The sequence below is a fragment of the Triticum dicoccoides genome, chromosome 2B, assembly GCF_002162155.2.
Source record: "Triticum dicoccoides isolate Atlit2015 ecotype Zavitan chromosome 2B, WEW_v2.0, whole genome shotgun sequence".
Classification (NCBI taxonomy): domain Eukaryota; kingdom Viridiplantae; phylum Streptophyta; class Magnoliopsida; order Poales; family Poaceae; genus Triticum; species Triticum dicoccoides.
In genome coordinates this window covers 822,608,766-822,620,668 of record NC_041383.1, presented here as the reverse complement: position 1 = coordinate 822,620,668, position 11,903 = coordinate 822,608,766, and positions in this window count along the sequence as shown.

Here is an 11,903-nt window from a genome sequence, read left to right as displayed (position 1 = left end):
TTTCTTTATTTTTTAATTCGTTTTGCTTTTAGGTCAGCAAAATTATAAACTTTCTGTTAGTGCCATTAGTTTTCAAATTTGAAAACACTTATTTTGTTTTCTTTGTTGCTTTATTTATTTTATTTTGTTTCTACTTACAACAAAATACTTATTGTTGCTATTTTTACTTTTTTTCAGGTTTTTTTGTTTTGTTTTCTGCATTATTTATTTTCTTTTGGTTTTTTGCTTTATTTTTTAATTCTTTTTATTTTTAGGTCAGCAAAATTATAAACTTTCTGTTAGTGCCATTAGTTTTAGAAAAATTATAAACTTTCTGTTTGTGCCATTAGTTTTCAAATTGGAATAGTTAAATTTTGAATTCTTTGAAATTCTTGTGAATCACAAGTTTGTGATTAACTTTACTAAAAAATGAACATAGATGCACCTATAGAGAAAATTCGACCTAAATTCATAATCAATTTCTATGAATTTCAGAGAAATTCACTATGAATTTAGGTCAAACTCCCTGTATAGGGGCATCTATTTTCACTCTGAGAGGAGCTCAACAAGGAAGAGAGGGACGGGCTTATAAACCGGTGTGAGCGGCCTTCGGTTCGCGAGGTCGGACGAAACTCTGAGCGCAACGAGGACCAACCCTTTAGTCCCGGTTTGTGGCACAAACCGGGACTAATGGTCATGGGCCAGGGGCGAGCCGCATGGGCCAGGGACTAATATATGAACATAGATGCACCTATAGAGAAAATTCGACCTAAATTCATAGTTTTCAAATGAACTCTGAAAAAGTTGGCATAGCATGTGCATGTACAAAACGAACAATGGTATCATACTCGTCTGTTACAAAGTTGGCATGGTATCATCATAATAGTTGCGGGAGAAAGTCTTCACTTTTTCTTTGCTTGTGTCATTTGCTTATTGCGCCGTAACCATGGATAATCTATATCGTTTATCAGGATGCTTGGGTCAACCTTAACTTTGATGGGAGGAATTTCATGAAACTTTTCATACTCTTCAGACATGTCTGTCTTGCCCTCCACTCCAGGATGTCCCTTTTTCCTGAAAGAACTATGTGGCGCTTTGGCTCATCGTATGATGTATTTGCTTCCTTATCTTTTCTTTTTCTAGGTCTGGTAGACATGTCCTTCACATAGATAACCTGTGCCACATCATTGTCTAGGACGAACAGTTCATCCGTGTACCCATGATTTTTCAGATCCACTGTTGTCATTTCGTACTGTGGGTCTACCTCGTCGACTAGATGAACTAGGACGTGCGTCATGATATTGAAGAAGGATGGTGGGAACACCAGCTCGAAACTGACAAGACATTGCGCCACATCACTCCTTAGCGTTGGTACGATTTCTGGATCGATCACCTTCTGAGATATTGCATTGAGGAATGCACATAGCTTCACAATGGCTAATCGGACGTTTTCTGGTAGAAGACCCCTCAATGAAACCGGAAGCAGTTGCATCATAATCACGTGGCATTCATGAGACTTTAGGTTCTGGAACTTTTTCTCTGGCATATTTATTATTCCCTTGATATTCGACGAGAAGCCAGTCGGGACCTTCATACTGAGCAGGCATTCAAAGAAGATTTCTTTCTCTTCTTTCGTAAGAGCGTAGCTGGCAAGACCTTCATACTGCTTCGGAGGCATGCCCTCTTTTTCGTGCAAGCGTTGCAGGTCCTCCCGTGCCTCAGGTGTATCTTTTGTCTTCCCATACACGCCCAAGAAGCCTAGCAGGTTCACGCAAAGGTTCTTCGTCACGTGCATCACGTCGATCAAAGAGCGGACCTCTAGGTCTTTCCAGTAGGGTAGGTCCCAAAATATAGATTCTTCTTCCACATGGGTGCGTGATTCTCAGTGTCATTTGAAACAGCTAGTCCGTCGGGACCCTTTCCAAAGATTACGTGTAAATCATTGACCATAGCAAGTACGTGATCACCGGTACGCATGGCGGGCTTCTTCCGGTGATCTGCCTCGCCTTTGAAATGCTTGCCTTTCTTTCTACATTGATGGTTGGTCGGAAGAAATCGACGATGGCCCAGGTACACATTCTTCCTGCAGCTTCCCAGGTATATACTATCGGTGTGAAGTAAACAGTGCGTGCATGCGTGGTATCCCTTGTTTGTCTGTCCTGAAAGGTTACTGAGAGCGGGCCAATCGTTGATGGTCATGAACAGCAACGCCTTTAGGTCAAATTCCTCCTTTTTGTGCTCATCCCACGTACGTACACTGTTTCCATTTCACAGCTATAAAAGTTCTTCAACTAATGGCCTTAGGTACACATCAATGTCGTTGCCGGGTAGCTTGGGGCCTTGGATGAGAACTGGCATCATAATGAACTTCTGCTTCATGCACATCCAAGGAGGAAGGTTATACATACATAGAGTCACGGCCAGGTGTTGTGATTGCTGCTCTGCTCCCTGAAAGGATTAATGCCATCGGTGCTTAAAGCAAACCATACGTTCCTTGGGTCCTTTGCAAACTCATCCCAGTACTTTCTCTCGATTTTTCTCCACTGCGACCCGTCAGCGGGTGCTCTCAACTTTTCGTCTTTCTTACGATCCTCACTGTGCCATCGTATCAACTTGGCATGCTCTCCGTTTCTGAACATACGTTTCAACCGTGGTATTATAGGAGCATACCGCATCACCTTCGCAGGAACCCTCTTCCTGGGAGGCTCGCCGTCAACATCACCAGGGTCATCTCGTCTGATCTTATATCGCAATGCACCGCATACCGGGCATGCGTTCAGATCCTTGTATGCACCGCGGTAGAGGATGCAGTCATCAGGGCATGCATGTATCTTCTCCACCTCCAATCCTAGAGGGCATACGACCTTCTTTGTTGCGTATGTACTGTTGGGCAATTCGTTATCCTTTGGAAGCTTCTTCTTCAATATTTTCAGTAGCTTCTCAAATCCTTTATCAGGCACAGCATTCTCTGCCTTCCACTGCAGCAATTCCAGTACGGTACCGAGCTTTGTGTTGCCATCTTCGCAATTGGGGTACAACCCTTTTCTGTGATCCTCTAACATGCGATCGAACTTCAGCTTCTCCTTTTGACTTTCGCATTGCGTCCTTGCATCGACAGTGACCCGACGGAGATCATCATCATCGGGCACATCGTCTGGTTCCTCTTGATCTTCAGCAGCTTCGCCTGTTGCAGCATCATCGTGCACATCGTCTGGTTCCTCTTGATGTTCAGTAGCATCACCGTATTCAGGGGGCACATAGTTGTCATCGTACTCTTCTTCTTCGGCGTCTTCCATCATAACCCCTATTTCTCTGTGCCTCGTCCAAACATTATAGTGTGGCATGAAACCCTTGTAAAGTAGGTGGGTGTGAAGGATTTTCCGGTCAGAGTAAGACTTCGTATTCCCACATATAGGGCATGGACAACACATAAAACCATTCTGCTTGTTTGCCTCAGCCACTTCGAGAAAATCATGCACGCCCTTAATGTACTCGGAGGTGTGTCTGTCACCGTACATCCATTGTCGGTACATCTGCGTGCATTATATATAATTAAGTGTGTCAAAAATCATTACAGAACATCATGAATAGATAATTAAGTGACCAAATTAATAGAAGTTCATCATCACATAAAAACCAAAGTACATACATAATTCTCATCTAACAACATAAAGCTCTGCAGAGCATCTAAATTAATTAAACCATACATTGAAACTATGTAAAACATTTCAATGCGAAAACAAATGCGATCATAGTCGCAACCAAGGTAACAACTGATCCAACGGCATAATGATACCAAGCCTCGGTATGAATGGCATATTTTCTAATCTTTCTAATCTTCAAGTGCATTGCATCCATCTTGATCATGTGATCATCGACGACATCCGCAACATGCAACTCCAATAACATCTTCTCCTCCTCCTCCTGTTTTTTTATTTTTTCCTTCAAGAAATTGTTTTCTTCTTCAACTAAATTTAACCTCTCGACAATAGGGTCGGTTGGAATTTCCGGTTCAACAACCTCCTAGATAAATAAAACCTATGTCACGTTATAATTTTTATAAACAATAAATGAACCAATGTTATGAAAAGATAATATATATCACATCCGAATCATAGACAGGACGAGGGCCGACGGGGGCGGAGACCAAAACCATCGCACTATATAAGATGCAATAATAAAAGTAAGAAAATAATACAAGTATCTATCTAAACATACAAGTAAGAATATTTTTCCTTTCGGAAAGAAGATAAGAACAAGAGGCTCACCACGGTGGTGCCGGCGATGAGATCGGCGCGGGTGACCGACGGCGGTCAAGACGGGGACGGGGCGTGACGGACCGCTAAACCTAGACAAATATTGAGGAAAATGGAGCTTGGAGGTCGAGCTTGGAGAAGAGAAAGCTTAAGTAGTGTGGGTCGGGCATTCCATCGAACACCTTGTGTGCATAGGAGGTGAGCTAGAGCACCACCAAGCCCTCTCCCCCTCGGCGGCCAGAAAAAACAGAGCAGTGTGCTCTGCTCTTACGCGAGGGGGTATATATAGGCAACCATTGGTCCCGGTTGGTGGCATGAACCGGGACTAAAGGGGAGCCTTTGGTCCCGGTTCATGCCACCAACCGGGACCAATGGTTGTGGGCCAGGAGCGAGGCCATTGGTCCCGGTTCGTCCCACCAACCGGGACCAATAGGGCCAGACGAACCGGGACCAATGCCCACGAGGCCCCAGCCGGCCCCCTGGGATCATGAACCGGCACAAATTCCTCGATTGGTCCCGGTTCGTGGCAGAACCGGGACTAATGGGCTGACCCGGCCTGGGCCATTGCCCCCTTTTCTACTAGTGTATCCTCCCAAAATCTTGTTGACATCCCATTACCAACCAAAAATTTGACCCTACAAAAGAACAAGACCTTCGTTCTCATAAACCCTTTCCAGAATGGCGAGTCAGTTGGTCTCATGGTAAGCTAGGCGAGCATTTTCGACTGTAAATACTTATTGCGCAAAATGTGTTCACACATGCCCTCCGGCTCTGTCTCTAACTTGTATAGCCATTTGCTCATAAGGAATTTATTCTTGATCTCTAAGTTCCCAATCGTGGGAGGTTAAAGCTCTAATTAGCCATTATCAAGATAACTAGCCTTGCTTCTAGCAGCTCATTTTTTGAAACATTTTACTTTTTATTTTTTTGAAACATTTGCTTCTAGCAGCTCTTGCTGGAGCAGGCTAGATAATTCAAGCCCAGCTAAGCTAGGTGAGCTAGCTATCCAAGCACACCCTCAGTTGCACAGGTTGGAATTACGCCCAACATTTCAGCTTACAAGATAACAAAGAACCCTTTGAAAGGCACAATTGGAGGGAATTCGATTCCTACCGTCTAACTATTTGGCATCAATGCCGACTATTCTTTGTAAAACTCAAGCCCCTGCACTCAGTGTCAATTCAGCCGCCTTTTGTACAATTGTTTCTCCAGTGACCCTCTACACTTGCACCGAGTAGGTTTGCATGGTTGCTTCATATCTACCCAGGCAGGTAGTTCACTTGTTTCTTTGTCATTGTCTCGTCGGCATATTGTGCAGAACCTTGCCTTCATTCTAAGCATTTCCTATGGGGCCTTCTCCACAGCTAACATGTTTCCTGTATAGTTTTAAATAGCCGGCTATAGCGGAGCCTGCTATTGCCTTTTCAGCAAGGTACCGCTAAATAATCGCCTTCACAAATAGCCTGCTTTAGCCCGCTATAACTGATTTTAAGGTCCGCCGCTATTTTCCATAGCCCGCTAAACATTGGTTTCCAGGCATAAAAACTGAAAGGTTCTCTCCGCTAACTGCAGCTGCTGGTTTTACTTCTGTGCCGTACTGTACAACTTCTCTATCCACCTGCACAATTGCTCCATTTTCTGCTAGATGATCTTCCAATCCTAGTCCATCTCTTGTCTCAGGCTCTCAGCATAAGGTTGCATTTTGGCCATTTTAAATTTAACAAGGCGACGAGCCGATCAGAAGCATTGGTATACTAGTGTCACCGAGTCAAAATTCCATTGCGTGCATATACATGTTTAAGTATCCATAAGAGCAACTCCAATCCGGTGACCCATTTCGTCCGCCCATGTCCACTTGGGTCGAAGCAGACCCAAAACGTATCTAGTTCGTGTCCACGCCAATGCATTTCAGACTGACATGAAGCGTACACGCTGCACGTCCCCTCAGTGTCCTCCACGGCCCCACATGCTGGATAGCCAACCACCACACGTGGTCGTATTTATCGCGGCCACCTACCGCCGGCCCAAGCGTCAGCGAGTGGAAGCTGTGGGAGGCCGTCCTTTTTTATCCACGCGTGCGTGGGGGGGGGAGGGGGCTTATCCACTTCCACGGCCCGTCCACATCTAGCCCCCGTGTGTTCCCTCATCGGTGACAAGCAAACCCTAGCCATGGGTTTCTTCAGCGGCTCCGGCAAGAGGAAGGGGAAGCTCACCCCCGGGGCCAGCTTGTCCCGCACGCTTCCTCCTCTACCACCTACCCGCCTCGTCAGGCAGCGGCTACACATTCCAGCGCAACAGGCACGGTGGTACTGGCAGTACAGGTAGCCATTGTCGTACCCAGACGTCACCCTACCACAAGACCGGCATCTCGATCCGCAGCGGATCTCGATCTCGCGGTTGCAGTGGGCGCACGCCGGCGTGTGCAGGCGGCGGGAGCTCCTGACGCCGGAGCAACATTGGCTTCCGACGTATGCGCCAGACTCTGTCGATTGGGAGATATTGTTTGCCTCGAGCACGAGGAGATAAATAAAAAGGAAATAAAAATGCAGAAAGGTATTTTTGTGTTTTTATATATGATAAAGGTAGACCCGGGGGCATAGTTTTCACTCGAGGCTTCTCTCATGATAGCCAACATACGTGGGTGAACAAATTGCTGTTGGGCAATTGACAGTAAACTGCACAGTTATTACGATATCTATGAAAATGATCATGTATATAGGCATGACGTCCGTGACAAGTAGATCGAGTCCTGCCTTAAGCAAGATGAAAACAGAATAACGCCCTAAGCAACATGACATGACGTAGACCAAGTGAACCTAATTAATATGAATAAAATAAATCTCTTCGTTTTATCCTTAATGGCAATGATACAAATACGTTTTATGTGCCTTTCTGTCACTGGGATTGAGGACCTCAAGATTGAACCCATCACAAAGCACTTCTCCCATTACAAGATAAATCAATCTATTTGGCTAAACTAAATAGGTAGATCGAAGAGAATAAATAAAATCATGCATAAAAGAGTTCAAATTTGACACAAATAATATTCATAGATACTCTGATCAGAAACCCATAATTCATCGGCTCCCAATAAATACAACGCAAAAGAACATTACTTCAGACAGAACCCCATGAAGATCATGGAGCACATGGCATTGAAGATCAAAAGAGAGAGGAGACCATCTAGCTACTAGCCTTGGACACGTAGGTCTGTGGTGAACTACTCACGGATCATTGGAAGGGCATCAAGGTTGATGTAGAAGCCCTCCATGCATGCTCGATTCCCCCTCCGGTAGAGTACCGAAAAAGGCCTCCAGATGGGATCGCAGAAGAACGGAAACTTGTGGCGGAGGAAAAAGAGTTCCAGGTGCCTCTCTAGTATATTAAGAATATTTGTGAATTTATATAAGCAAAATTATGTCAGGAGGTGCCACGAGGGGCCCACAAGCTCAGCCCCCCAGGGGGCGCGCCTAGTGAGCTTGTCGGACGCTCGAGACTCCCAAGTTCTTCTCCTGAACTTTATTGTGATAATTCGTCTACCATCGCACAAGTCAAGGAGCCGAGGAAGCACCACAAGAACAGTCACATAGATTGGAAATATCACCTGATATGAAAGATCATAAAGAGTGATGGTATGGAGTTATGAAAAATTCACATGGATGCAAATGTTTCAGATCCGTTGATTAAGCCGCTACCACAACCCAAGCGTGAGGGGCACGTTAGAGCTATGGACATTCGATGTCTATTTGATTGACTCTTGTGCAAGTGGGAGAATGTTCGAGGTAAGCCCTAGACGCAATCATGTATGATGATATTTCCTATGGGATTATGATTAAATATAGTCCTTGGATATTATCAATGATGTGTATCAGTAAGTACGTGACTTGTTTGTGGGACAAGCATTTTATGATGACTGGCCTGAAAGGTCTCTAATCGTAAGGGTTATGTGGATGCTCAAACAACTAGACTAGCATATGATATGATGGATGGCTCGTCCGCACTAACCATGGAGTATTGGATGCTAACCGAACAATAGGGACTTGGAAAGGTCTAGTCGGATTCGATGTAGTCATATCCAAGTCGGACAGACCGAACTATATATGAGACGCAACGATATGTCATGTGTGAGTCTCTAGTACAACCTAAGTTCTATGCTCTAAGACCTGAGTTGGCGCATGTACTCGAGATGGGGACAAACCTGCTTTGGGCCGACCAAATGCTACTCCATAACTGAGTAGTTATAAAGGTAGGTTTTGGGCTTCTTCAGACCCGTGTTGCAAGACATGGTCGAGCAAGATGGGATTTGCCCCTCCGATCAAGAGAGATATACTCCGGGACAAACATTATGAGATAATCGGTCTGTGGTCAGCATCACTAGAGCGAGAAAGAGGTCGGGCTAGCACAAGGATGGCAGACTTGCCTTGAGCCCGGCAACATATATTCTGTGGTAAAGGGAATGTAAGTGTGACGTACAGGTTCACCAACTGGCTTCATAGTCTACTTGGTGGTCAGCACGCCTAGCTGGAGGCTGCTACCAACCGAGCAGGTCGGAGGTAATCCGGCCTGCGACCGAGATGACTTGAACCTAAGGGGTCGCACACTTAAGAGAAGGGACCTGCAAGGTTGGATCCGAGGACACTGGTCGAATGTAACCCGAGCTGGACTTGGATCGCGACAAAGTAGACATTGGCCTTTTGGGATCCGTGTGAAGCCCAAGTGTTGAGCCCTTGATGGATGCCTATATATATTGGAGGTGTGGCACATTTATACAGTTGATCGCTTCGACACCATCATTAAGGCTTTGCATGTGTTGCATCTAGCCACCTCCAAATACCGCTGGTTGTGTCATTGGACCTAGCAGTCTGCCGCACAACGTTCCTCCTGAACGCATGGATACCGTCTGAGTGGTGCACTTGCGCTACCCCGGCGAACCTATTCATGGGATCTGATCGGCTATGTGGGAGATCAACGAGGAAGACACGACTCCGGAGACGTGCTGCCCCAACTCTTCTTCCGCTAGACGGCACTGCGCGCCTAGTGGCAATGATCTCTGGTCAATCTCTTGTAGCATGTTCTTGGATGTTGTGCGGGTATGGATTTCTAATTTGCAGTCAACACACCCTACTGTAGATCTCAATAGACAACATATATGTATAACTAGTTTTGACAACAACAAAATAGCACTAGTTCATATAGAAAATAGCAATAAAGTTTTAGGATGACAACATATATGCATAAGGTGCAATACACTAGTACAGAACCGGCCTTTAGTGCCGGTTCGTGACGGCCTTTAGTGCCGGTTCGCCAACTGGCACTAAAGAGTGGGCACTAAAGGTCCCCCCCCCCCTTTAGTACCGGTTCGTCATGAACCGGCGCTGAAGTGCCACCACGTGGCACGAGCCAGGCCCGGGTGCGCGTAGGGCTTTTGTACCGGTTGGCAACACCAACCGGTACTAAATGTTTGGGTGTTTTTTTATTTTTCCTTAATTTTGTGTTTTCAATTTAATTTAGTGATTGTTTTACATTATAATGAGTTGTTAAATCATTAGGTGAAAGTACCGTGGATTAGTTTCCACTAGATGCATTAATTGGATCTAGCTACTAGCTAAGTGATCAAGTATATGCCATATCCATATTATACTTGATCACCTAATTAGGTGATCAAGTATAATATATATGGATATGGCATATATACTTGATCACTTAGGTAGGATCCGTCCAGCTGAAACTAATATGTGGTTTCTTTCATTAAATGATATAATAACTCATCATCATATCATCATATTAATATAAAAACTCTTGCATCATATCATCAACATGAGTATATATATACTCTAGCTAGCTAGCTAAAAATCATCATAGTCATTACCGCTATCTAATCACCACCAACACTAGCTTAAAGAAGAAACATTCACTTGTACTAGAAGCAAAAATATCATCGAGTTCAACATGATTGTCATGATATTATAAGAGTTCATATATAACACCACAAAAGCAAATCACTCTTTGAGATTAAGTTCAGAACGAAGAACACGGACATGAAAGGACAAGTACTAAGAGCATGAACTAGCTAAATCACTCATGCTGCTCTCTCTCAGGTAAAATAGCATAGAACATGTATAGCTCTTCTGATTCATCATACTGGAGCATGCAGATGAACCTGTCTCCTAATCGTGGGCTGCGCTTCTCATTGCTGCCCCCTAGTACTTCTCTGCGATCGTTAACAATTTTCCTCCAATCTTTCACTATTAAGCATTCATCGCTTCTAGAAATCCTGAATGCACTCATGTGCAATGCAGGATATCTTGGTCGTAAGCTAACAATTGACATGCGACCTTTAGTCTCGATCCCCTGAGGCACAACTGTCATCGGGAGTCCCTGTTGAAGAACATCGTATAGTACTAAATTAATATACTTAGCAATGAAAGTTTAGCAAAAAAATTATGTATGCAAAAGATGCACTGAGGACAAATAGTAAAAATCTTACCATCATTCCTAAATAGATATGACAGTAGTTCAGTACGATCACTATTGGTCGCACGTTTTGAGTACTAACATATCTAAGTCCAGGAAGAAAATTTGTCTTGACAGTATGAAGATCCTCAAGCCATGAAACATAATGACTCATCTCCTCGCAGTTTAGTTCAGCTCCGGGACAGTAGTAGGTCCTGTCTACCAAGCGTCGGACATGTTTGCTTGAATGGAAATAAGATGTCAATAGAAATTAGTGGTCATTTATTTTTGAATAAGAAATATCAAAGACAAAATAATAGTTGAGAAGAACTCACATAATGGTAGAACTGGAGGCGTCTGCACATCGACCCATATGTCTCTATTACCTTCAATATCATCTCTGGACGAATATCAAAGGTGATAACCATATCAGGCTCAAATGCATAAGCCTTGCATAGTGCTTGCCAAGTTTTGCATTCAAAATAGGTGTACGTGTTTGCATTGTATACTTTGACGTTGAAAGTATAACCATGCTCAGTTTTCAGGTAAACTCTCTTTACCTCCATAGTTTCCATAGCATTGAAACCTATCTTATCCAAGACAAAAATTCTTGCATGGCAGGGGATGCGCTAGTAGAATAGTGAAAATTAAAAATTATAAGTCAGGCAAATGAAGCATATATAAGTCATGCTTAATTACGAAAACAGTCTTGTCGTTGTGACTTACTGTATCGAATTCGAAGGTCTCATCCAGCTTGATGCTGAATCACCTATCATGAACAAGGAAATTTCTGTCGCACAGGCCGCGCTGGTCTTCACAGTATTCGCACATAATGAAATTTTTTCCGTCGTCAGAGAACATTTCCTATATATGTACATATAGGCGAAACATTAAACACTTACTAATTCAATTAATTCAACTAATTCAACTAAGCATTTACTAAATAAACTAGGTATATTAATTCAAATAATCTCATATACCTAAATTTTAATTAGTTCAAATAATCTCATATACCTATATTGTCTTACTAAAAATAAACTAGTTATATTAATTCAACTAGTTCAAATAATCTCATATACGTAAATTTTCTTACTAAAAATAAACTAGTTATATTAATTCAACTGGTTCAAATAATCTCACATACCTAAATTTCTTACTAAAAATAAACTAGTTCTATTAATTCAACTAGTTCAACTAAGCATTAACTAAAAATAA